The sequence below is a fragment of the Gobius niger genome (assembly GCF_951799975.1).
Source record: "Gobius niger genome assembly, chromosome: 3".
NCBI classification, from domain to species: domain Eukaryota; kingdom Metazoa; phylum Chordata; class Actinopteri; order Gobiiformes; family Gobiidae; genus Gobius; species Gobius niger.
Genome location: NC_136854.1, coordinates 39,100,403 through 39,127,643, shown reverse-complemented (window position 1 = coordinate 39,127,643; position 27,241 = coordinate 39,100,403). Strand labels below are relative to the sequence as shown.

At 41.3% G+C, this 27,241-nt stretch overlaps 1 long non-coding RNA gene across 1 annotated transcript in view; it reads right to left on the bottom strand.

Moving 5' to 3' along the window:
* The window catches only part of LOC306960932, a 377,440-nt gene extending 350,828 nt beyond the window's left edge, over positions 1 to 26,612 (bottom strand). The window contains exon 1 of the long non-coding RNA XR_013792725.1: positions 26,544 to 26,612. This is a non-coding gene — a long non-coding RNA (uncharacterized lncRNA). The remainder of the gene's footprint in view (positions 1 to 26,543) is intronic.
* Positions 26,613 to 27,241: the final 629 nt, after the last annotated feature.

Sequence of the window (27,241 nt, the reverse complement as noted above, 5' to 3'; positions counted from 1 at the left end):
CAGAAACGTTTCACAGATTGAGGACAATTGAGACCACGTAGACCTCTCACAGACCATGTGGAACCACTGCTGAAATCGAAACAGTTCGTTTTCACCGAGACTTCCTGGAGACTCGCCTTATCTCCAGGGGACGTCCCGGAGACATCTCCATGACGACCAGCAACTCGAGTCTCCAGCTCTGTTTTTGGTTGCTTGATGTAATTGCCCTATAAACTTTGAATGTAGAGGATTTTACATTCAGGAAACTTAGATACTATATGAATGTCTGCCTGTCTTTTCACTTGCATCCCTCACAAAGCCACAGGGGAAACTTGAGCAGTGCAAAACCATCGGGAGCTCTCACCAGATTTGAGCCACAACACTGGTCAAATAGGATTAGCTTATTGGCCATGTTCTTGTGTTCATGGAGCAATTTAGTGCAAAAACACAACCAGACACAAAGGTATCGTCCAAATCCTACGGCTACAGGCCACACTGGATTTGATCCCACAGGAAACTCTAAAAGTAGGCTATAAAGTGACATAAACAAATATAATTATCAGGAACCAGACCAAATAAAAACATGTCTGTGTGTTGCGGACCTCGGCACAGTTATCCCCAGTTAAAATACCTATCAAGCAAACCCGCACAACAAAACAAAAACCCCATTCATTCATATCAGCCGTGCTAAATTATGCATTCCTGCAGGTGGGCTTCTCATAAACCATTGCGGTAATAGAAACAAATAGGCTATATATCACTGTCACTGACCATTCTGATGTTGGCAAGCAAAGACCTTCACAAGTTTAAATGGCTTTATGCAAAATACAGACACTGCCACAGCTGCAGACACACAGGAAATCACACAACAGTAGCCTGTAATCATAAAGGCACTTTGATTGGTACTGCTTTAATTTCACCACAAACACAATCAAGTCAACTGTGTGGTCTGGGTCCGAGCCAGTCCACATGCTGCTGTCTGGCCTTCAGACGGACTTTGCAGAGTTCTAGCGCAGGGGACTCGCATTATTTTTTTTCACATAGTGTTTTATCTTACTCCATGACATTCGACTGATTTAAGAGAGCTAGATTCCATGTGTAAGTCTGAACCAACGAGTTATTGTTCATGTTTAACACGTTCAGTATTAAGTGACTTGTTAACCTTATTATATCCTTCCCGTAGTCCCTCTGGGCGTAATACAAGGGTTGATGGGATGATTGGAGGGTCTTTCATCTCCCCCTGGTGTCTTTGGCCAGAAAACCACAATTGCCACTTGACCGCCACCGGACCGGAGCACCAACACACCAATAGAATCACGAAGAAGAAGCTAACAGGCTAACGGGCAAAGCTAAAGCCTAAAGCAGGGGAGTCAAACTCATTTTGGGTCGCGGGCCGAAATTTAGCTCCCACGGCGGGTCGCGGGCCGCATATAATAGAGAAAATGTTTCCAATAAATGAATAATAATAAGCTGTGATTTGATCAAAGCCCCAACTTGACTGTAGCTTCATTAATGACAACGGCTTACACTTGTATTGCACTTTACAAGCCTGTGTCACAAGTTCCTGAAAGTGCAGTAGTCATTATTCATTCACTTGGTGGTGGTAAACTTTTATTGAAGCCACAGCCGCCCTGGGGCAGACTGTCCATTTACCACATGGCTATATAATGTGTTGTTCATATCCTGAGCTCTTATTATGTCAGTGCCCTCTGCTGGACACGTGTGGAACTCTATCCTTTTTTTTTTATTTAATGCCCCCTAGTGGCTAGAATGAGCATTCTGGTTATTCTTTAAAAAATCATAACTCCGCACAGGAATGGGCTAGAGACTTACTTTTTTTTTTTTTACATACTCTGGAATTTATGCTCTACAGGGCAGAGGCCGGATTAAATCATCTCGCGGGCCGGATCAGGCCCGCGGGCCGTATGTTTGACACCCCTGGCCTAAAGGGTCATTAACAAAGCATTTTAAACATGGTAGAGCGTACTAAAAAGGAGCAAAAAGTGCAGTTGATATTTGCGTTCCTAAAAACAGCAAAGGCAGCAAAAACCTTGCAGTTTGCGCACCAATGTTGCGCTCGAAATGTTTGTGCTCATTTACAAAGATAAATATAGAGGATGGATGGATGGATGGATGGATGGATGGATGGATGGATAGATGGATAGATGGATAGATGGATAGATGGATAGATAGATAGATAGATAGATAGATAGATAGATAGATAGATAGATAGATAGATAGATAGATAGATAGATAGTAATTGTGTTGTTTTGATGGTGTACTGGGTTATACAGAAAACGCACTCTCCCTGTGACTGTTTTCCTTTGGCTTTCCGAATCACGTTGAACTGGAGCGGTTCACTGCAGCTGGCCATAAAACGGCTTCAGGAGTCTGTAACACGTCCTTGTGAAATCCTTATGCAAACCACTTGGCCTGTGTATGGCATATTGATGATACTGACACAGCTCGTATGTTCCGCTGTCACCTGTTCCTTCCATCCCGGGGCGCACGTGCTTCCTCTGTGCCTTTTCCCGTTTCAGTCTATGGTCAAATCGGACACGCTTTCATCATTCAGCTGGTTGCCTTCTCCTGAAACTTTCCATGGCCGTGGCTTGTGTGACCCGCACACCACCTGAGATATGCTTCTAGAACCAGTTTGTATCCAGCAGAGGAGGGGCGTCTGGGGGGCATAAAGGCATCTTATTATTTGGTTCTATTTTTCCTGCACCTATACACGTACACAAAATCACAAATCACAGGCGCTCGGTCAGGAATAAGAGCAGCAGTTTAGCACAGCCTGGATGTGGTCACGCAGTTTGCATACATAATATTTGCGGCACTAATAATACACACAGTTTCTAATGGTAACTCAGGTGCAACTCGCCCACAAAATAGCACTTTCTCATTTTTAGTATGACTCGCAATTTTGCACCTGGCTTAGTCAATGAGCCCCTGAGTGTATTATGGTATAATCATGGCACCCTGGAGTGCAAGTTGGTGCTGCTACGAATAACCCTGCTTAGTCAGACCAAGCGTCATTGTGGTGGTTCTATAGTGGGTACTGTTTATGAATACCCATGATTGAGAAAGAGACTCAGTTCTGCACCAGGTTAATATCATAGGTGCACCCAACAGTTGCTGCACTAGATTTACGCCACAAGCCACTGGTAACAAGCACAAATGATTATTTGTGATGTTGAAAACCCCCCAGCCACAGATTGACCCCATACAGTGACGTGTAAGGCGGAGAGCTGAGATCATTTCCCTCCTGTAACCTGACTAATCGCAGTGTTTTGTTCCAGCCTAACTCTCCAGATACAAGAAACACAACAATTAAATCTTCATATCGATCAATTGCTGTACCAGAAACAATGAGAGTGACTCTGCCACAGTGTTTTCCAAAAGCTAATCCAACTTTGAAGCTGCATATTCAAGCTGAGCTGCTTGTCACGCATCGAGACATTCTCCCGACATGAACGCAGCTCTTGATCATCAGAGAAGTTTCACATTCAAGTCACCGCAGTCTGCTATTTTTCAGACACTTTCCTTCGAATTGTTTTTCTCCCAAAGTCGATGGATATGGACCTTGTGTCCTCATTGTCACGTTATACGTGTCTTAAAAGGAGCACTATTGTTCTCATAGACTTTATTCAATGAAAAACACATTGTGCCATCTGCTGTTTATATGTTTGAGACCGAAACTGAAACGCACTTTGTCTGCCCTTGCTCAGGGTTTGGAAGACACGGTGCAATGGATGCAGCGCGTCGTCTATTATTAGCCAATTTTCCATCTGTGAATTACAATAAAATGCGTTTATAAGAGCATTTATTACGCAATGCAAAAGTAGAAGAGGATTTGTCTTTTGCAAGATTGTGATAAAGTCATTAGTACACGGCGTGTCCGTGTTCAGAATATTCAATGCTTACAAATTAGTCGACTTTCAATACATCAAATAGTGTAACATCTGGATATAGAGGAAACAACTACCATTTTGTAGCAGTGTTAAGTGAAGAAATCCACCAGATTATCATACAGTTTCACAACCAAGTAAACATTTACGCATCGGTGCTATTAATAAGTCCTGTGTCCGTTAGCGCTTTACCTTGACAACCTTATGCTACGAACACTTAAAGAACAATTAATTGCGGATTAAAATCCGTAATCTTCTGACATTTAAACACAAAGCACTATCTACTCTACCGCATATCTCAATTGACGGTCTGGAAAGTACGATTGAAATCATTAATTTGTCCCTGCAGTCTCCTTTCATCATTTATTTCCAACAGGCCAAGAATGATGGCATTGTCCTCTTGCTGTGTTGTGGTGCCACGGAGGTGAGCTGTTTATCGGCCGATTTTCTTTGCTGGCATTAGTCCTGGAACTAATTGGTCTAAATAAATACACAGTGGACTAATTTGATTCAATTGTGTTCGGTGTCTGTCAATATGTCTGCCCTTCAACGGCTCTCCCTCACTAAATTCGTCTTGTTAGCTCGCTGCCTGTCTCCCCCCTTAGGTCAACTGAGTGATGGAAGCCGACAGACGAGGTGTCTTTAAAATGCAGTAAAATGAGGCGCAATCAGGTATTCCTAGCACAGACGCGGGCCCAAAATGGAGACTCCTCCAGCCTTCTGTCTGGCAAATGCTTCAATTTGAAGATATAAACACACATATATTGCACATCGTTGCGCACACTTTTATTCAGGCAGAAATTGACTCCAATTAGACATGCGATGGTACTCTCTTTCACTCATCAGTGCAAGAGTGAGAGTCTCATCATTAAAAAAGCATGCATAATGATGGTGGGGATAACCTTCTCTAATTTACAGCCTCTTTGATATTCTAGAGGTAATCCTATACGCCTCTGGTACGCCTGCCCTGTGAATCACTCTCTGACATTTTCTGTGTTCGGTTTTGAGATATCCACACATTTGGCTTACACAGAAATTAAAAATACAACAAAAAGATTCATAGTATAATTGCGAAGAAGAAGAAGAAGAAGAAGAAGAAGAAGAAGAAGAAGAAGAAGAAGAAGAAGAAGAAGAAGAAGAAGAAGAAGAAGAAGAAGAATTAGATTTGAATGTGCATATACTGTGTCCATCCTAAAAGTAAATACATGTCACTATGCAGTGAAAAGGTTTGGTGTTACAGCCGTATTCCAAAATGGATGAAACAAAAAAATTCCCTCATCAAGTGAAAAAAATCTATATATTTTTTGCTAATTTAAAAGGGAAATATCACACGTGGAGCAGGTTTTTATCCAGGATGTCTCTGGGTGTTGGTGCATCCTGCCTCTGAAACACATCCTCACTGTATGATGCCACTACCACCATCGTAGAGATGGTATTTGCCAGGTGAAGTAGTTACTGAGGAGGGGCTTTCGGCTGGCCACTCGACCGTAAAGACCGGATTGGTGAAGTGCTGCAGTCAGAGATGGTTGTCCATCTGTCAGGGTCTCACATTTCCACAGAGTAACAGTGGGGCTCTGTCAGAGTGGCCATCAGGTTCTTGGACACTTATTTTTTTTATTGACCTTTATTTAACCAGGATAGTTCCACTGAGATTAAGAATCTCTTTTTCAGGGGAGTCCTGGCCCCAGAGGGAAATCTATTTTACATGTTTTTAGTGGTAGGGGAAATCGGAGTACCCGGAAGGATACCAAGCCAGACACGGGGAGAGCATGCAAACTCCCCTGATCAAGGACCAAGGAGGCAGTGAGGCGACCCTGAGGCTGATGGTGCACATGGAGAGGAAAGAAGCAGAGGAAAAGGGGAGTGAACAGGTACATTTATGGCCATACCACCTTTGCTCGGCCTGTTCCTGTCAGAACATGGAGCTAAGCAGGGAAGGGCCTGGTTAGTACTTGGATGGGAGACCGTTTGGTAAGCCTGGGTTCATGTAGGGTGTGAGTGAGTGGTTGGTGGTGGTCGGAGGGGCCGATGGCGCAGACTGGTAGCCTCGCTTCTGTCAGTCTACCCCAGGGCCGCTGTGGCTACAATAGTAGCTTACCACCACCAAGTATGGAGTAAATGAGTAATGCAATGTAAAGCGTCTTTGATTGTCCAGAAAAGCGCTATATAAAACCTATGCATTATTATTATCATTGCGTCTGAAGGACGTCTGCGAGGTATGTAGGTGCGAGGTTGTGGAGTGCTTTACAGGTGAAGATGAGTATTTTGTAGTCAATACACAATGGGACAAAGCTGAAGACAGGAGTGATGAGCTGAGTGGATGGAGTGCTGGTAATGAGGTGCAGCTGTGTCCTAAACTATTTGGAGTTTATGGAGAGACTCATTTGGTGGGCTGTAGGAGTGAATTACTGTACTGTAGGGGGTGAGAGGACTCGCCTTACCTGCAGGGGATGTCTAGGAGTCAACTCTGTGACCAGCGGCAACTCGAGTCTCCAACTAGCAATCAGTTCATGTTGTGGAGACTGCCAGTCACGGTAGACCACCACAACATCTCCACAACTCTCCTCCGGTGAAATAGGCCTTTTAATATGCAATAAAAAAAAGTTTAAGCTGCTGTGGACATTAGCACTCGCTGTGTTAGCATTAGCGAGCATGTTGCGATTAGCCTATTCATTTATTTTGGTCATGACTGTTCTACAGAGATGGTACAGCCAGTACATGACCCAATATGATACATTATGATGCTTTTAGACTGGGATTCCCTGGTCCCGCAAATATTTCTACATTTACCCTGATGTTTGACTGACATTTATCCCAACCTGCCGCCTGTCTCCTGTGTTTGCACATGCACAGCTTCAAAAGTGACCTAGCAGGTATTTCAGAAGTGAGGAACTGGCTCTAATTAGACCACAAGGCCCAGTCTATCAAAGTAGATAATAATAATAATAATAATGCGGGGTAGTTTTACTGCTTTTTATCATGCTGCAATGGTTGTTCCTTTATCAAAAAACAGTTGTGTTTTGAGCCATTCCTGCATGTTTCAGTGAATGTTCCGCATGTGCTGTTTGAAATTCCACTGCACCGGCTTAATCAATGCTCCATCAATTTACTCCAAACACCAATGTATCCAGGAGGCACTCTCCATACCTCCTGATCCATTGCACAGCTTGTCCTTTACGCCTCAGCTGAAGAGTCACTACAGCAACACAAACCACACAGAAGTCCACTGTAATAGTAACAAAATAAGAGGTGCATTGTGCAGATATAAAGAGCTAGTTGGAATAATGTAGAAAAACGTCATATTTGAGATTAGTGTTTCTGACAGTGACCTGCCTTTGTGTGCCCGCACTAGGCATCAGAAAACCCTGCGTGTAAAACCAGGATTAGTACAAAGCATGACTTGTGCAGCTCGGAGTTACTGTAGTGAGACCATCTAAAGTCGCTCTCAGTCATTGTGCCTTGTACTTCAAAAGCTTCCTTCTGCACTGAGGGCAATTTAACACTGCCACGGCTTAAAAAGTGGAGTGTGGTATGGTGGTACCACATATCAAAAAATCTAAATCAAAAAATCTACTACTCTCTGTTACATCAGAGAAAGAGGTACAGAAAAGCGGCAAAGCTATAGGAAAGGCCAGATAGAAATTATATACAACATAGAATTGATAGTGACTGATAATGGACAGGCAATCATGGAGAGAAAAAAGAGGATCTGAAATGGGTTTGTGAAATCACTGAAGTGAAAGGAAGACTCCAGACCAAGTATGATGGAGGGCATTTACTGGGTGAAGAGTATATAAGGCAAACAAAAGGATACATGGACACAACTTCATGCAAATATATAACAAGTAGAGGATGTGCATACTCAATGTTTTGCATGTGTCTTTCCAGGAATGTACAGATGGGTCAAATTCGAAGAGTTTGTGAGACAGAAAAAGATGGAGGAAATATCGCTTTTGCTCTCTGCTGTGGTATTAACATGTAAACATTGTACATTTATTGCAATTTCACTAATGTCTGTCTGTAGATTTTACATCAAAGTATCGACAGAACCGCGGTAGTACAAAAGCCAATGACAAAATGCAAACATGACATTCTTTTGATTCCATCTTTTATCTATGTGAACCTCAAAGAAAACGCTTGACTTTGAAATCCTTCATTTAATAAAATGTGAGAACATATGGCTCAGACTGGAGCCTGCGGCCAAGCGATACAGCACAAACACCCAACAATAGCCACACTCTAACACTATTGTCCCATTTGCCCGTCATTGTAACACGTAATTGGTCAAACGAATACTCCTCTGCAATTTCCGCCCCCTTTTACAACACATAATTAGCTACAATTATAGTTAATAACTTTGGGCAAAAGGCCTTTGTTATCAAGGTCAGCGTGGACTGTCAGAGTTTTAAAGCCAGGCCCGCCCCACATTACTCTCTCCCATCCAGTTAATTATGTCCAGCACGCTCCCATTTGAATAGTCCATTGTCTCTCTGATGCGCACTCACAGACACGCTACGGACTCTGTGGGAGGAATGAGGGCCCCTTTGACATTTACAAGGGTTTGAGAGTTTCTGAGTAAAAGTTATTGGGTTTGTGGAACCATAGCAATGCATTATCAACAGGAAAGTGCTGTCTCAGTGGGCTTGGAGGAGGTCAAATGAAGTGTGAGAGGCAGCTACACAAAACGGGCCTGCTGTTATGTATGAGAGGGGTGGATGTGGGATTTGGTTGCGTTGCAGATGAATGTGCTTAGAAACTAGTTGTTTATCTGTAACCAAAAAGCTCTCCAGAAATGTGTCCATGTTTATCCACTCTTCACTTAAATACACTAATGGATTGTGATTTTTGTTGTTGTTGTCAAGTCTCTAGTTTTCGTTTCCAATTAATTCCTAAATAAATATGTGGACTTCTTTATCCAAGTCCAAACTAATGTTATCCTTCGCAAATCCAAATCAGTCAGTAATCCATTTACCGTGGGAACCAGATGCTTACAAACACTTTAGAAAAAGACACATTTCCTTTTTTTTCCCTCACTGTCTGACATGACAGGTGGTCTGAAATGTTAACCCAAGAACAAATGCAAAAGACCTGGTAAGGTTTGTCATTATCCACAGTGAAACAAGTACTGTACTGACATTGGCTGAGAGGGTACTCTGCCAGGAAGAAGCCCTTACTCCAAAAGAAACATCCAAAAGCCAGTTTGCAAATAAAAAAGGGATAAAGACATATCCTGTGGTCTGACGGGATTTTTTTTTTTTTTGCCATGATGACCATGGTCACGTTTGAAGGAAAAAGGGGGAATCTTGCAAGCGTGAGAGCACCATCCCAACTGTAAAATACGGGGGTGGCAGCATCATGCTGTGGGGTTACTTTGCTGCGGGAGGGACTGGTGCACAAAATCGATGACATCATGAAGACAGAACACTGTGTGGAAATATTGGAGCAACATCTCACAACATCAGCCAGGAAGTTAAAGGTTGGGCACAGATGGGTATTCTAAATGGACAATGACCCAAAGCATACGGCCAACACTGGTTACAAAGTGGCTTAAGGACAAAAAAAGTCAATGGAAAGTCTGGATCTGAATCCAGTTGAAAATGTATGGGCAGAGCTGAAAAGGCATGTGCTCGCATAGAGGGGGCCGACAAATGTGGCACAATTACACCGGTGCTGTTTGGAAGAATGCCACCAAATATTAATGACATGTATGCAAACTTTTGATTTTGTAAAAAGTAATATAAAACCATGTAGAAAGTTATATCACTCGTTCTCCTGGCATTTACCAAATAGAAATAATTTTCTATAATTTATTCTAGCTTCATTTCAGACAGTGAGAAAAAATGCAATTGTGTCTTTTTATAAAGTGCACGTACACATATGGTTCCTGCTGTGTGTCAAGCATTTACTAAGAATGCACCGTTACAATACTGGTATTGGACATTATTAGTGCTGATATCGAGTATTGGCTACACATATCAGATACTGAACCGATACCTGTTTTGTCCCCTTTAAAAACACAACATTCACCAACTTAATCTAAGTGAATATGGGCATGCTTTATCTCATTTTTCAAGGGCAGAACCTGGGGAATTCAGTCGCTGGGTATTTTTTTAGCAAACATATTTTAATCGCTGCGCGAAATACCGCGACTAGAAAGAGAACAGACGGCATCTCTGGAATATATCGAATATATGGTAATGTTTGAAAACATGAAGGAAACAATTTGGAGAAAAATCTAAACTTTCTCTAAATATTCAAAAACTACTTAACAAATGCTGAATTATGAATATAGTTTTCTACAAATAAAGATACAAAGACATGGAGAGGAGCAAAGTGGTTCAACAGCCCATAAATACATAAATAACAGAGAATGCTAACGTGATGCTTTATGTTAGCATCGTGCTAATGCTAACACTTGTTAGTAGAAGCGTTTTTTCGTTTCTACTAAACAATCTGTTGTGAATAAACATCCATAAAGACCCGATTTAGACTTGACTTAATTTGTATATGATAAATACGTTTATATTTTGCCAGAAAATGGCTAAAAAGAATTAAAAATTGTGTTTCCCAAAAGACTCTGTTTCCCCCCTTGGCGAGGCCAAGCCCCCTTCTATGACGCGATGCCATCTGTATCAATGCCAATGCTAGCGACAGCATGCTAATGCTAACCTCAACTAATCAAAGCTGAGACTTCATTATGATTGGATCACCAAATAGAATAAAATAACCACTGCTGGAGTTTATGAAATTCAATAGCTGATATTATATTTTTAATGCATAAGTTTAATGACCTGATCACTTTATGCTGTAAAAAAAAGCTGGATCGGTGCTTTCTCTAGGATTTACCATGAATTCACTTCATACATTTGACCAGTTCTGTCGCCTCCTCCACGAACGAGAGGGGGCTTTGAAAAGAAAAGGCTGATTTTTTCATGAAGTAATTAACACCAACGCAAACTTACTGGGACAATTTCAATGCAAGCTATATTTAAAGTCCCTCTTTGATTCCGGGACCTCACTGCTTCTCCATGTGCATAAGTGACAAGCCTTAGGCAGGGAGAGCAGCCCAGATCTCCCCACAGGGACCAGACAGGAGCAGAGCAGGCATCAATGCCAGCACACATGACAGTGATTCAGTCCGACACGGCTTGAAAAAGAAGAGCGGCTTCTGGTCTTGTTGCAAAGCGGCTTGCGGAGGATCCAGTCTCGAGCAGGTTAAAGCAGTGTAAATGCCAAAGGTGTCATATTCTTGTGGGGACATCACAAGTTACCATCACTCAAGATCCCTAAGGGGAAGGCCATTGGGACTTTATACATGACAGTTTGGAGGACATGGTTTGGATCAAAGTGGAAGTGGCTGTCTCAAATGAACACGTCAAATCCGCGCAACGTTACTGTAGATATATCTGGACAGTACTCACTTAAGTGTGAGTGCCGTGTTATAATTAAAATAACTTATTTGACAGAACAGGTCAGTGTGTTATGTAACATCTTGATAAAAAGGAAAATACAATGCAAAATCTGATTTTTAAGGCTTATTTATGCTTTGCGTTGGAAACATGTGCCTGATAGACACTTCAAAAAAAATAACCGTCTGTGTTAGAGGATAAAATTAAACTGCTATCATGCTGGGTCATGCTGTAAAGTCATACTATCCTTGGGTCAAGCTGTAGTCGCACAGTCGCTGTCATAGTTTGACTGTGGTGCTCAGGTGCCTTCCAGCCACTGAAGGGTTTGCTTGTGTATCAATATGATGCTCAACAGAGGGTATTTATCCCTCTCCTGTGGAAGCATTGACAGACTTGAATGGTAAGACTAGCACAATATCTCAAGTTCATGTCTCCGGGTTCATTCAGCGATGGTAAATAAACTTCTCCTGCATAAGACATCCAGACTCCTGCCTGTTCTTCTCGGACACCATTGTTATTTCTCCAACAGTCTGGGCAGCTGCTCGACGCTTATCATTTCTCAATATTACCCGTAACGGTCCAATCACGCACCAAGAGACGGAAGCCGTCACCACCACGCACTCTACCAATTAACAATAAAGATGGCAGCGTTTTCTTCTGCTCTTTCATCTGTTTTAAAACATTTGGAAAACATAAAATCCCTACAACCGGAACAATAAACAGCGTTCGAAGCGTTCCTCATAAAAAGGACGTTTTTGAAAAGGATTCCTGCCGATGTTCCTGTGACAAATCCAGAGTTGCTCTAACTGGTTGATGCCGTCTGTCAATCACGCCCACCAGGAAATCGCAGCGATCAAGCTCTCGCTCCCAGACTAAGGCCGTTTCTCAATCTGTGTACTTGTGCGGACTTCTGTGCTCGTGGACTTGTGAAACGTCATCACGCGTGGCCCAAGTCCTGTTCCAATTCAAAGTTCGCTTCTCAGCAAGTTCGCTGTAAATCCCCGGATGAGAACTTGTCCGTTTTACCGAGGATGCATCAGAGTAGAGAACGCACAACGTTCTCCGCCAGCTACTGTATATTTCCCACAATCCGTTTCGTTTTGAGCACGTGGCTCACCGCGAGCCCCCGCCTGCAGCAGCCTGTCCTCCGCACGCACCGATCCGCTCCAGCTGAACTACAGCTGATCGCGCGCATGTAAATAAATGCGGAGATGTTCCCGGTTTAAGGGTCTTTTATCCTCAGAGACGTGTCTCCCCCTCAAAATGGTTTTCTGAGCAGATGTGTTGAAACAACTTTTGCTTTTGATTTTCTCACAACAATCAGCAACAGTTTCATTCTTAATGAACAGGTCATTGAGGACAAATGCATTTTACGTTTACATTGTTTTATTAAGGGGGCGCTGCAGACACATCTTTATATGGGAACTTCAAAAACAGTTACATATTTTAAAGTCTAAATTGTTTTTTTTTTTTTTCAGAATAATTTGTTCATATTTAGTTCATATTTCATATTAGTTCATATTTGACCTATTTTTTAAAATTATTGTTTCAGTTTGCACATCAGATTTTTTAATGACTTTCCACATAACGCCTTATTTATAGGCTATAATTGTAAAAAAAAAAAAAAAGTGAAATTGTCTAAAATGTAAAAATGTATTTTTGTTTATTGCAAAAGTGTATAATTTCTGTCTTTAAAAACATATTTCCACTTCGACTGCAGTGTCACCCTTTTAATTTCATATGAGGTGATGTTAGGTAATGTTATAAAAGCTCACAGCCCTATGTTCAGGAGCTACTTCCTGTGATGTCATCAAGTTCACTCGTTCCAAACGCTGAAAAAGCCGAATCCACACTCGTGAACTCCTCAAGTCCGTTCTCCGAGTCTGCACCCGCAAGTCCGTACCCAGGAGCTCACAAGTACGGAGTCTGCTGTCTGAGAATTGAGAAACGGCCCATATGTTTTTGAAAGCATGTAGTTTCCTAGGCAAGGCAATGCATGGAGCTGACCATCCGAGGTTCCATGTGAATCCGTCTGTTGCTCTTTCTAGCTGGGATGAACAGCAAGTGACTGATACATGTCCTAATCCCTGGAGACAATACTGCACACAGCTCCACAGGTGATGCAGAACAAATGGCAAAATAAAATTAAAAAGACAAACCTTCGCTTTTCATTGTCTATGCTTCCAGTAGAGTCGACTAATTGTGATGTGAAAAACATAGTGAGTGGCGGCATATTTTCTTAACTCACTGTCTACATCTTTTGTCATAACGGTGAAGACCACAAGGATTTACTTGCAGTTTGGAGAAATCACAAATGACCTCATAACATCAGCCATACACAAAACTGGCACGATACACGCATGACAAATTGTCTGCTGCCAAAATCAAAATGTATTCAGTGATTCAACAAACGCCTTGCTTAAGATAGCTGAGTTGTGCTATTCTCATGAGATCTTTCCAAGTTACCGTCTATTGAGATTCCCAACGAAACAGCCATTTGAAATTGCACATGGCAGGTAAATGGCCATTGTGTAGAACAATATTTCTGATGGCGATGATTCTGAAGTTGCATGTTTCCTTGGAGCATGCACACAATACTGTAAAAAAAAAATCCATGATCATTGAAGTAAGACCTCTCCGACAAGGTTGTACAAAAAGAAAGCAAGTTAGTCCCTGGGAATGGTTCAAATGACAACGGAAAAATGTAGGCAATATGTGTTTTTCACCATTCTGTCTTGACTTTATGAAGGTAATAGATTCTTGCCTACTTCACAGAGATGTGAAGAGTACATTTTCAACACAATGCTTTGAAGAACCAGCTCAAAGGAATGCACAAAGGAGTGTACGTGTGGAAAGCAAAACGCCTTCTATGCTCAAGTCTGACCATGTTCGGCAAACACCTTATTTTGGATACATAAATGATTAAATCCTTGAGCCGTACATTTTTCATGGCACTGGAACAAGAGGTGAGCACATCTTAACCACAAGCCTTATTACAGGCATCGCTAATGATACACTCGGAAAGTTAGGCAAACTTTTCTAATTATGCGCCGAAAGGTTTAACTTTTTAACTGTGGCGCGGTCGCCCTACATTGCTTTTCTCGGAGGAAAAAAAACTCATCTGCAACATAAAACCGAATGATCAAACCTGCTTCGGTCAACGCAACGCTCCTTTTTGAATAATATTAATTTGAACCTTTGAAGCTCATTTTGGTTGGATTAGCAAAGGTAATCAAGCTGGCCCGCTGTAATGAGTGGCCTGCTTTACAGACTATGACCAAGCTGCTTAAAAGTGTCACCATTTTGCGCGTCGCGTTTGAAGCGGCGCATTCCGGCTTCAGCTAAGACCTTGAGAGTGAGCGGCAGAGAGGATGATTAAGGATGGAGAAGGAGACTCACACTGCTGATACGCACAGAGCTTCCCTGCGACGGATCAAACCCGGATATGCTCAAATGTTCTTAAGGGATTTACATGCCATAATTGTGACCGCAGTAGAGAGTTAGCCGTGTATGACAGCAGTGACAAAACAATAGCGAGGGTAGGACTTGGGTTAACTGGAGCTGGGCGTGTTATATAGAGAGGATAAAGGAGGAGTCAAATAATAATGATAAGGGTTTCTATGTCGACTTTATGAATGATTTATCTTCTTTCTTTTTTTCTGGAACATGTTTTCATTTTTGAAAGGCAATATACCACTCGCGGCATATTAAGTCTGCTTGTAGTTTCAAGGTGAATGGTCATGCGCAGTCTGAAGCACCGCTCACGCTAAACACTTTGTTTTATTTACACCACATTCCAAATTATTATGCAAATTGTATTTCAGTGTCAAAAAGGTAAAAAAAAAGAAAAGGTTTTCTATGAAACTCATGGATGGTGTTGTGTCTCAGGGCTCTTTGAATCACTGACATCAGTCACAGAGACCTGGGATGATTAGTTGCCAGGTTAAGCCCAGTTAAGGGAAAAACTACTGAAAAAGGAAGTTCCTCATTATTAAGCAGAACATCATTTTCAAGCAATATGGGAAAGAAAAAGGATCTCTCTCCTGAAGAAAAACGTGAAATAGTTGATTGCCTTGGTCGATAAAACGCCGAGCCACAAACAAAGAAATCTGGTTTATTCTATTAGATGCAAAGAAGAAGAGTACATTACATTGGAGAACATTATATTGGAGAACATTATATTGGGGAAACGAAACAAGTATTACAGAAGAGACTTTATCAACACCGAAGAGAAAGCACTAGCGGCCCCAGGTCGGCTGTGCATCTCCAAATCTTAGCAAAAGAAGAACGTTGGTTTAAACAAGGAGTAAAAGAAGCTATTTTTGTCAAGAAAGAAAATCCCTCCATGAACCGGAATGATGGACTCAGATTTCACCTTTCTCCACTTTACTCTAATCTCCTTCACCGACACCCGGTTTCTGCCAGTTCAATGAGACGGCACATCAGCCAGCAACAGAACAATAGGCAGGCAATTAGCAGTGATCAGCTTTGAAGAGATCAGGACACATCGAGACTCTGGAGTGAGCAGGTCGTTAGAGATGCTCTACTTCAAAGGTGTTTACTCACAGGTGAGAGTACCGGGAGTTTCTGGGGAGGAGCCGGGCCTGCCCCAACTCCTCCCTTTTGGTCTTTATCTAGGCTGCGAGCTGAACAGAACTTTAGTTCGCTGACGAAGCCTTTTGGATGAGAGGCGAAACGTTCGAGACTTCAACCACTGAGTACAGAAGACGACTCGAATAACCTTCAATAAGGACGGTTTCTGCCAGACAAATACATCAGATGAATAGAACAGCTGCTACAAAGCAGCAAGCAGGTATTTGAAGCTGCTGGTGCTCTGGAGTCTCCCAAACATCAAGATGTAGGACCCTCCAGGGTGCAGGCTGCAGTTGTGCATAAACCTTCTATCCGGCCTCACCTAAACTGTTCATTGAAGCACATGAACAGAAACCGCTGCAGTGGACCCAGAAATATGAAGACTCATTTCCAAACAGCAGCTCTGGGAGGCTATTCTGACATCCTGCAAAGAAACCCAAGCAGACACTCTCCAAAAACTCACAAGATTAATGGATGTAAGAATGTTGAAGCTGCTATCAAAGAAGGGCTCCTATGTTAAAATAAAACTTGACTGTTAAGACTTTTTTTTTTATTGAAATAGCTTTTTATTTCAGTAAATATGACCTACTAATGCTACAAATTCAACAAATTACCATTTTCAGTAAATTACAAGGGTTAAAATGTATTGAAGCTATGAGTTGCATAATAATTTGGAACAGTAGAGGTTTGTTTTACTATATATATAGATTTTTTTTAAATAGTGTAATCACTGGGAGATTTTTTCAACCACATTTAAATGATCCTCTACCAGTTAAAGACTTGAAAATTATGCTGACTCTTATTTGAGTTGACAGAGAAAAATGTCATTTGCATAATAATTTGGAACGTGGTGCATGTCGCTGTTACAGTTGTGCTTAAACATTTACAAACCCTGGCAGAAGATTTTTTTGACTATTTTTCAAAGAACATGAAAGAAAACAAAAAAAGTTTTTTTTCACCCATAGTCATGGACTCATGGACAATTTAGAGTCTACACTTGGATCAATTTAGTACACTGCAGGTGATTTTTTTTTTAATGATTTAGAGATATCAACTTTTGCTGTGGATTATTGACATAAATATGTGGAAAAAATGTCTTGGAATTATGTTTGTCATTTTATGTTTTCATATAAAATGAGGCCTTTTATGCCTAAGAATGCCCAATGCCACATATTTTCAACTACAAAATCTGAATAACGGATTGAGTCAGGTTTTATTTCATTTTCAAGAGAGGAGATTTTGGATGCCTTGTTTAGATTTAAAATAAGTTTTTTTTAGTGGAGACATCTGTAAAAATTGAAATCTTGCCTTGTTTTTTGAGATTCAAAACTAGGGCTAGGAATTACACATTAAAAAACACGTCTCAGAAAACCTTCAAAATATAAGTTCAAGAGGAGCTACTGACGTGGAGAGTGGAGTGGAGAGAGTGGAGAAACATACACACACAACAAACGGCTCGAAACCTGAAAATTGAAAAAGAATTAGTTGTTCCTGTAGTGTCTCCCCTTAATTTATGTGAGTTCAAGTATACACATTTAATTAAAGGGATATTTCAGGATTTTTGAAATAGGGCCACATTTCCTAGTTATCCAGAGTGTTGCTGATTTCTGTAGATATATATTTTTTAGAATTCATGCAGTCCTTATATTTGGAGTGTTTCGTGGTGCTAGGCTAGTGCTAGGCTAGCACATTTCTTACATTGGTTGTAAGCTACGCAGCGGCGGAGTGGTCTGCTAGAAAATAGTCCCTCAAAATGCAAGGTCAGTGATATTTCAAAAATGATTCTATCGACACAGACATGTATATCTATAGTGATTTGCCTCAGGTGCACTGTGGAGCGGGTCAGACTGTTTTTAATGCAGGCTAGCTGATACCATAGAAATGCGCTAGCCTAGCACTAGCTTAGCGCCACGAAACTCTTCAAATATAAGGACTGCATGAAATACAAAAATATATATCTCCAGAAATCAACAACACTCTGGATAACTAGGAAATGAGGCCCTAGGTCAAAAATCCTGATACATCCCTTTAATATATAACATATAATTAGTAAACCTTGCTATCAAACTACTTTTTCAAAAGACTTTTTCTTGGAAGTTAAAGGTTATGATTATATGGTTGCCATCAGTACAAAGCATGCCCCAGCTAGACACAGAAATGCTATTTGCAGCAGGTAATCATAGAACGGATTTGCATGAGGACCTAACCAATATAAATCTCATATTTGGCTGACTTTAAGGGGAGACACTACAGGCAAAACTCTATTTTTTCAGTTTTCAGGTTTTGGGCCAAATTGGTCTCTGAACATACAAGCTTTCACCCGGAAACCAAAAATATACCTAATCTTCACAAAAACATGTTCATTCATATTCGTATTCAATGTTCCCCCATAGACTTATATGGGAGAACACAATTTCAAGGGCCTTTTTCTCAAAACACATTTTTCTGTCATTGTGGCGACACTATGTCCACGTCAGTCGGACCTAAAGACTTCACATTTTCCAGCCTTGGACTGAACAATATTTGGAACAATTTTTCAGAGGGATTTTTTATTATTTAATCCCTAGCCCCATTTATTGAGTTTTGAATGTCAAAAAATAAGGCGAAAATTACATTTTTGGAAATTTTTTCACTAAAAAACAGCTTATTTTAAAACTAAACAAGAAATCCAAAATCCCCTCTGAAAAAGTTTTGGTAACTCATTTATCAATAAAATGAAACCATAAATTTGAATGTAGCTCTGTCCATTATTCAGATTTCATCACCGAAGAGATGGGAAATTTGGGGCATTTTTAGGCATAAAACACCTTGTTCTTATATGAAAAGATAAAATGACAGAAAACTTGCAATGTATTTTTTTCTCACATTTATGCCAGTGATCGACAGCAACAGTTTCAAATTGATATCTGTAAATATACATTTTTTTCCCTATTCACCTGCAGTGTCTCGCCTTAAAGGAATAGGCCACTGTTTTTACATAACCTTAGACGAGTTAATATATACCCGTCTGGTCATTTAAATAAAGTTACGTAAAGGTTATTGAGAGAAGTGAGCGGGGGGAAGTCTTTAGGAGTTACTGCGCGGACGTTGTGCTCCTCGTATCATCACGCCTCACAATATAGTACCCCTTTTTATCAGCTTACAAAATCGGCATGTTACATTTCTGTGTAAATATACTTTGCATGAAAACACTTCACGTAACTTTATTTAAATAGGGAACACGTGGAAGCTTGGTAGCTTCTATCGTGAGCTTTTTCGGAGCTATGTGACATGTGGGAGAGGCTGCGTATGTGCTCCGTTTGCGTGACAGAGCGCACGGACAAAGACCAGACGGGTATATATTAATTCGTCTAAGGTTAGGTAAGAACATATCTCAGTATGTAAAAACGGTGGCCTATTCCTTTAATATCTTCAGACGAGTTAGACTTAGGAGAGGTAATAAAGTATTCAACAATAAAAAAAAAAAGTCTGTGATAAAATCAATGCAGCTTTAAAGATTAAACGAGATAAATCATTTACACCATAAGCTTGAATTAGCCTATTTACACTTTTTTATTTATTCATGACAAGAATAAGTGACAAACAATGCACAACACACTATTTACTCTTCCCGGCGACACCTCAGCTGCTTCACTACACTTCGCATTTTCTTTGACGGCCCTCTTCTATTCTTAAACCGAGCTGTGAACAGCAGTGATTAAGAAACCAATACATATTAAAAGACCGACTGGCTTCACACGCCTCAGTGTGAAGGACAAAGACAACAGCTCCACACAAACCGTCAGTCCGCACCTCTATTCACCGCTGCGTGGAGATTTCCCATATGCTTTACGCTTTGTATTCCGCACCAAATGTCAGCACTTGTGAGGCTGCTGTTTATCTTTCCTCAAGTCGAGGCCTTCCTCAAATGTTGATGTTAATAGTTGTTTTTCAAATTCGCTATGTCCCCCCTGGTGAATGTTATCCGTTTCGCTGGCTCGTTCGCTCTCCACTGGCGCACTGCAGATGAGTTAGCCTCCACCAGTTGGTGCAGTCTGGGGCTCCAAACGTTCACTTAATGAATTGGCAGTCATCTGTGTGGGTGTGTGTGTTTGTGTATGAGCGAGACACACGGTAACAGAGCCAAGGAGAGCGCGGCCAGTGAGATGCTAAATTAATAGCAGTCATCTTTACATGCTTCCCTCCGCTCGCTAAGCCCGCTAATGAACAGACTTGGACGCCCGTGGTAACGATCGCGCGCAAACAAAGGCTCGCACGCTGCTTGATATCGAGAGCTTTTGTGGATTGGATGATGATACCATAGCTATACAAACTCTCAGTCAACCCAATAAACAAGCTCAAATAACAACTTTGTGAGAATATTTAGTCCTAATTTTCAACTCCAGTCCCTGGTTGGGCCTTTCAACACAAAACTAACATTTTCAATTTTATCTTAAAAACTTACCTATATACACTATATAAATCATTTACACTCACAAACTCAGTGCTATTTACAAATTTACAAATGGGTACAATTCTGTTTCAATTTCAGCCAAGACTTTACTCAGCCAAATGGATTTGGATGAGGACCTAACCTGTTTTAATCTCAAATTCTACTGCCTTTAGTCACATGTCCATGGAGACGAGCTGGAGACCCACTCCCAGGAAAGCTACAGTCATGTCTTAGGAGAGCTGAGCCACTCACAGCAAAAACACATGTTTGTTTGTGCATTTATGCGGTATTTTTCAATGATGAAGTGATCTATCATAAGATCAATGCTAGTATTTCAATTTTAAAATTCTACTTGGTGTGCCTTTAATAAATCCTTTTCGTAGTCCCTCTGGGGGTAATACAAGTGTTAATAGGGTGATTGGGGGGTATTTCATCTCCCCCTGGTGTCTCTGGCCGGAAAACCACAATTGCAACATTCCCTGCACCGGGTCGGAGGCCCCAATAGGCCTACACACTAATGATAAATGAACTCAACTTATATAAAGCTTTTCTACCAATGTCAGGCCCAAAGCGCTTTACAGAAAGAAAGCAGTCACCCATTCACACTCTCATTCATACACCAATGTTCGCAGACACTAATGGAATCACAAAGATGAAGCTAACGGCAAAGCTAACTGCGGGCTAGCTTCACTTTAAACAGTATTTACAGCAAAGTTTGAGTGAAAAAAATTATCTCCATTGTGTAATTGACTCTGTGCCTCACAATACATAACAACGCTGCCCAAGAATTGACTTCCTGTTTCGATCCAGCACACCAGAATAAAAGCACACAGCTCGTCTCATTGATTAGTTCTGCAGGTATTTGCAACATTACAAGAAAATAATTAAATATGCACATTTTAAGTGTTTTGTCTGTTAATAGTTAGGCAGAAAGAAAGATGAACTAATGAACCGCTGAACTAATGAATAAGATGGTGCTTTTATTTTGGTGTGCTGGATCGAAACAGGAAGTCACTTCTTGGGCAGCGTTGTTATGCTTTGAAGTTATGTTTATAGTAGTTAAGTTATGTACAGTCAATTGGATGTACAATTTCCCTCTCTCCCTTTGTCTTTTCTGTCAGTGTAGTATTTACTTTCACGGACAGTTAAAACATGTTACGACACCTGCAGTGACGCTTATGGCTTCTAGGGGCATGAGTTACTTAGTTCTGCTTTAAAGCAGTACTAAGTAACGTGTTTACCTTAATAAATCTTTTTCGTAGTCCCTGTGGGGGTAATACAAGTGTTTATGGGATGATTGGGGGGTCTTTCATCTCCCCCTGGTGTCTCTGACCAGAAAACCATGTTTGCAACTTGACTGCCACCGGTCCGGAGAAAGCAATACACACTAATGAAATCACGAAGAAGAAGCTAACATGCTAACGGGCAAAGCTAACTGTGGGCTAGCGTCACTTTAAACAGTATTTACAGCCAAGTTTGTGTGAAAAAATATATTTCCATTGTATAATTGGATGCACAGTAACCCTCTCTCCCTTCGCCTTTCCTTTCAGTGTAGTATTTACTCTCCAAGACATTTGATAAGTTAAAAAATCGTAACTTGCTACTTCACCTGCAGTTGCGCTTATGGCCTCTAGAGGGAAGAGTTACTTAGTACTGCTTTAAGCTCTTGTCAAAAACAGACCTGGATTCATGTTTTGTTTTATTCACACACTTCAGTAAACCTAGTCGGTATCTCTCTTCCACAGTGGAATGTCCGCCTACACTTTGCCCTGAGTTTTAAACCTTGGTGAAGAAATTTAAATAGTTTGTGTATTCACTTGTGCAGATTCTTCTTTACATTTTCCTTCCTGTGAGTTTTATGAAATTAGACATCTTCACCTAACTTGTTCTGTTGGGCGGCACGGTAGTGCAGCGGTTAGCATTAAAGCAAATGCAGACCACACACCGGTTAAACACACTCCTCGTTCTGTCATGCAGTGATGAGTCTGATGTGGCGGCACGGTGGCACAGCGGTTAGTGCTGTGTGGAGTCTCCCGTGTCTGCGTTGGTTTTTTTCTGGGTACTCGGTTTCCCCTACCACTAAAAACATGCACAATAGGCCAGAATAAATGAGTGTGTCATTCTATCCCAGGGGCAGCTGTGGTAGACAGATGGACCACCACTGAGTATGGTGTGAATGAATAATAATAACGGTGTGGCTCTTTGACTATATTATTAATGGGCAATATTATGAACCTCTTAACTCCCACCTGAACCAAGCACATTTTCTCCAGTTCAGTTATACCCAAATCTGAAAGCTTCTCAACTGGAGCTAAGAGCCTATAGGCCAGTGTTTAACGCCTCATTAGAAAGCAAAGACCTACAAAACTGAGCTAACATTTTGTTAAGTGGTGACGTCACAGCTCTACTTCCAGGTCCGCATTGACAAAAAAACCCTCAATATTTCTGAAACTCAACAGAGAGCTACTGAACATACTTATTTATCAGGCCCATTGGCCAAAATTGCTGTACCTACTGCTATAAAAGTAATATTTACCAAAATCGCTACATCCGGGTTGAGTGCAGATAAATGCTAACGTCCGAGTCGACGCAGCAGCTACGCTAACCCCAGAAGTAGTGACTTTAGTAAATATTACTTTTTAAGCAGAAGGTGTGGCTAATGAGTCTGAGGAATAAGTAGGTTCAGTAACTCTCCGTTAAGTTTCAGAAATATTGATGGTTGTTTTTAAGAGTTTTTCATGTTTTTTTTGGTCTGCTAGGACCCGGAAGTGGAAGTCATGACGTCACACTTAGCAAACATATACCCTCTTTAGAATGTTGTGATGTCGCGTGAATGCAACCTATAGAAGTGAGAAAAGTGGCTGTACTTGTTTCAAAGGGCAGTTGATTCTCACGGCTTTTAAAACTACGGGTGTATTCAGACCTCCACTTTTTCAGGTGGTCTCGGTCCGCTTCCAAACGGACTCTGGTCCAGTTCGCTCCAGGTGTGAATATAAACCACTGTTGATCCGAAACAACTGCGGGATACATGCGCCTTTTTGGGCTTAACAAGCCACCGTAGCAAGGCACTGTGGGAAAAGTTCGCCCTTCGCGGCTGCTAACGCTAATACTGGATGGATACTACAAACAATGAGCCGTGGACAGACCTGGAGCCTCCTGGATATTTGGGCAGATGTGCACTAACCCAACTGTTAGAAATGACACTCAAAAATGTGTTTGTGTTTAGCGAGAAAATGAAGGAGAGGGGCTTCGAGCGTCTCCTGAACAGCCGCGGTCGCCAAAGTGGAAAAAACTTCGCCAAACTTAAATAAAAGTACAGACGCATTAAAGAAAAGCTGGAGGATCAAGACCAACAGTTTGTCCCGTGGACATAATGGAAAAAAACAGCTCAGCAGACGACCCTTCATCCGCACAAACACATCTTCCTACAGCTACTCTGGTGAATCTGAGGTTAATGGTAAGTGGTTTAGCCTCTAACGTTTCTTTTAATATCATAGTTTCATTATCAAGTTCATCAAATTTTCATTTTTATTTCATTTGTTGTGGTCCTTGCTGTCCAATGGGAGCCTCGATCGCCACACACGTGTATGTGTTTACAAAATATAGTTCTCTTGCAAAAAGTACAGTCTGAATACGAACTGCACCAAACGAAAAAAAAAGTTTGCTTCTGATCCGGAACAAACAAGCGGAGCAAAGGACTTTTCTGGTCTGAATACACCCTAACTCACACCCATAGACTAGAGGGGTCCATTGCCATTCCATCCCATTAATGTGAATTGTTTTGTTTGTGAAATGAAAATGCTCCTCCTACAGAGCATTCTCCTGAAAAGAGAACGATCTCCACTGTTAACTCCGCCCTCCAATCGACTCGATCAATCAAACGTTTAAAGTAGATGTAAACGCCTAAACAAAGCAAGTACCTCTAATTTAACTTGGCATAGAAGTTACGCAGTAGACCGAACAAAAACAAATCAATAATTCTGTAAAACCTAGGCTCATGAGATCATTGGCAATCCTGTCTCCTCTTCCCAAACCTCCTGGGAGTCAAATAATGCTGAATCAAACCCTGACATTGCTAAATTATGTCATCCTTTTCAGTGCATTCATTGTCATTATGCTTCCCCCCCCTCTCCTCTCCCTTTGAACAAATCTAAATCCCACAATAGGCGGGGGCAGCTTTCTTTTTGCGACGTGGCGGAATGTTTTGCTTGTGTGCAGGCTTGTAAAAATTCTGTTTGTATCTTATCTTTCTTTTTTTTGGAAAGGGCCAGCAGCAGCATGCAACACTTAACAGTCTGTCATGCTGGGAGTGCGGGGGCAACATGACAGGTGCCCCGGTAGTGATCAGGGAGGACGACACACCGACACACACCAAAAACAGTCCTCCACACCCCTGCGCGGATACAGCGGGGCGCTCGGATAGGGCCAAGGGCTGCCTCAGGGGTGCTTGAGTTTGTGCGGAGCAGCAAAGGGACCCCACAGCTGCTGCCTGCCATTTCCTCGCCCCCATCCCGACGGGGCTGCGTGTGGCTGTGTGTGCGAGGAGAGGCAAGATTGCACCGTTTTTTCTTTTTTTTTTGCCTTACCGAGGGGTGAGCGGAGCCAGGTTTGTGTGTGTGTGTGTGTGTGATCGTGTGTTGTCCCATTGGGTGAGACAGAAGCCAACTCCAGGAAATGGATTGGCATGAAGGACCTCGTCGGGGATTGTGTGGTAAGGATGAAAGCGTTTCTCCACGAGAGCCTCTGCTGCCTCGCTCGTCTTGTTTTTTCCGCTCCAAATCCAGTTTTCACGCTTTAAGGTTGTGTGTCAACCTGCAACAGTGCATTAAAAACCCGACTTTAATCGCGGTCTGTTTTGAATATTGTGGGACCCACATTCATGCATTTTTTTTTGTCCATGTTTTGTTTCTAACTTAGCTTTGAACTGAATTGTATAACCCCATAACAAGTTAAAGTCTAAAGACCAAATCGGGAATTACCTAGTTTATAAAGCCCGCCTTAACCGAGCACATTTTCTCCAGTTCGACTTAAAGCCAAACCGCGCAAGATTTCACCCGATAAACAAAATTGAAGTACAAGCATTTATTTTATGACAGATGTTTTCCCCATTGAAAAATACCCCAATCGATCATGTGCTCTTGCTCTGAGTGCCTCACCTCTGCTAAAACATGGCTAAAACTTTACTGGGAGTGGGTACGTCTCCAGCTCGTCTCCATGGAGATGTCGACTAAAGTCAGCAGAGTTGAGAGTTAGGCAGGTTAGGCCCTCATCCAGATCCATTCCTTGATTATCCAGTGCCAAAATAGCATTTTCTGTATTGAGCCGGTCATTGGGAGCTTGTTTTGTGTTGATGGCAACAGTATAGTCCAAAATGTTACGCAGTGTGCCTTTAAGTAAATCTAAGTTAGTAAATCTAAAAACTTCTTGAAAAAAGCGTGAAAATAGCGACAAAAACGTGACGATGAGGATGAAAAAGCAGCCACTAGCTAACACTAGGGCCCGACCGATATATTGCTGGGTTGCAGGTGACATCACAGCATTCTAAAGGCCAATGCTATTGTATGGAGGAAAAATTATTTTATTTTTGAGGAAATTTTTGGTCTTGTACAGAGAGATCATGGACCCAGTGAATGATATTAATGATCATTTTTCTAATTCATAAATTTTCTTTTGAGCTACGACTTGTGAAAGTGTAATGCTGTTAATAGGAAAAACTGGCTCCTGCCCCCCGCTGGGCCCGATGACATCATCACATTCTAGAACCTGCAACCCAGCAATTGGTTGGTTATCGGCAAAAATCGGCCGATATCTCCGGGACCAAAAGTGACAGAGACTTCCCCCCCCACAACTGTCTAGGCCTCGTGGGAGCGGAGAAACATCACAGTGAAAATTGTTTGCACACCTATTTTACATATTTTAGTTTATAAACTTTTGCGTATAATTTCGGAACCATAAGAGACAGAGATTTGCTGTTTTTGTTTTGGAATCTACTGATTTTTGTCTTACAAACAGGCTCCCTCTGAGGTAACTACTTGACATAATTATACAGCGCCCCCTGCTGTCACAGTTCAACACTGACACATTTAGAAGCTTCATGCACAGGATTATAAACAGTTCTAAAATTTGGCCAAAAATATCTGTGGTGCATACCGGCATCGGCCAATCAAAATACCCGATAATTGTTTAGTTTAGTTTATTGAATGGACAGTGTGCAGTTACATTAAAAAGATGGCAGCACCAGATTTAGCACTATGCTAATTTCCATCTGTAATCCCCACATCGGTCGACTGACATTTATATATATATTTCTATGATAGAAACCTTGACTAATATAATAAATGTTTAACTTTAGGCTATTTGAGAGATTAAAAAAAAACAACATCAAATTAAATTGCTTAAAATATCGGCTATCAGCCAGACCAACCCCCTTCATATCGGTATCGGACCCCGAAAATCCTTATCGGTCGGGCCTTAGCTAACACAATTTAGTATAATGTAATCTGCTTTGTACAAAACTTTTGTGGTGCATTGTCGCCGCGTTTTTGTCATCGTTTTTTTTTGTTTTTTTTAACGTTTTTGTCACTTTTTAGTCGTGTTTGTGTCCCTTTTTATTGTGTCATTGTTGCTTCTCCAGCACATTTTTGTTGCTCTTAAGTTGCATTTTTGTCACTTTTTTGTCATTTTTTTGGTTGCTTTTTGAATCACCTTTTAGTCGTGTTTTTGTCGCTCTTTTGATGCTGTTTTTGCTGTATTTTCATTATTGTTTTTGACGCTTTTTTGTCATGTTTTCGTCACATTTTCATCACTTTTTAATTGTGTTTTTATCGCTTTTTTTTTTTACTGTGTTACTGCTTTCAAGCACATTGTTGCCTTTTCATCCTCATTTTCATCACTGTTTTGACCCTTTTTTTTAAGAA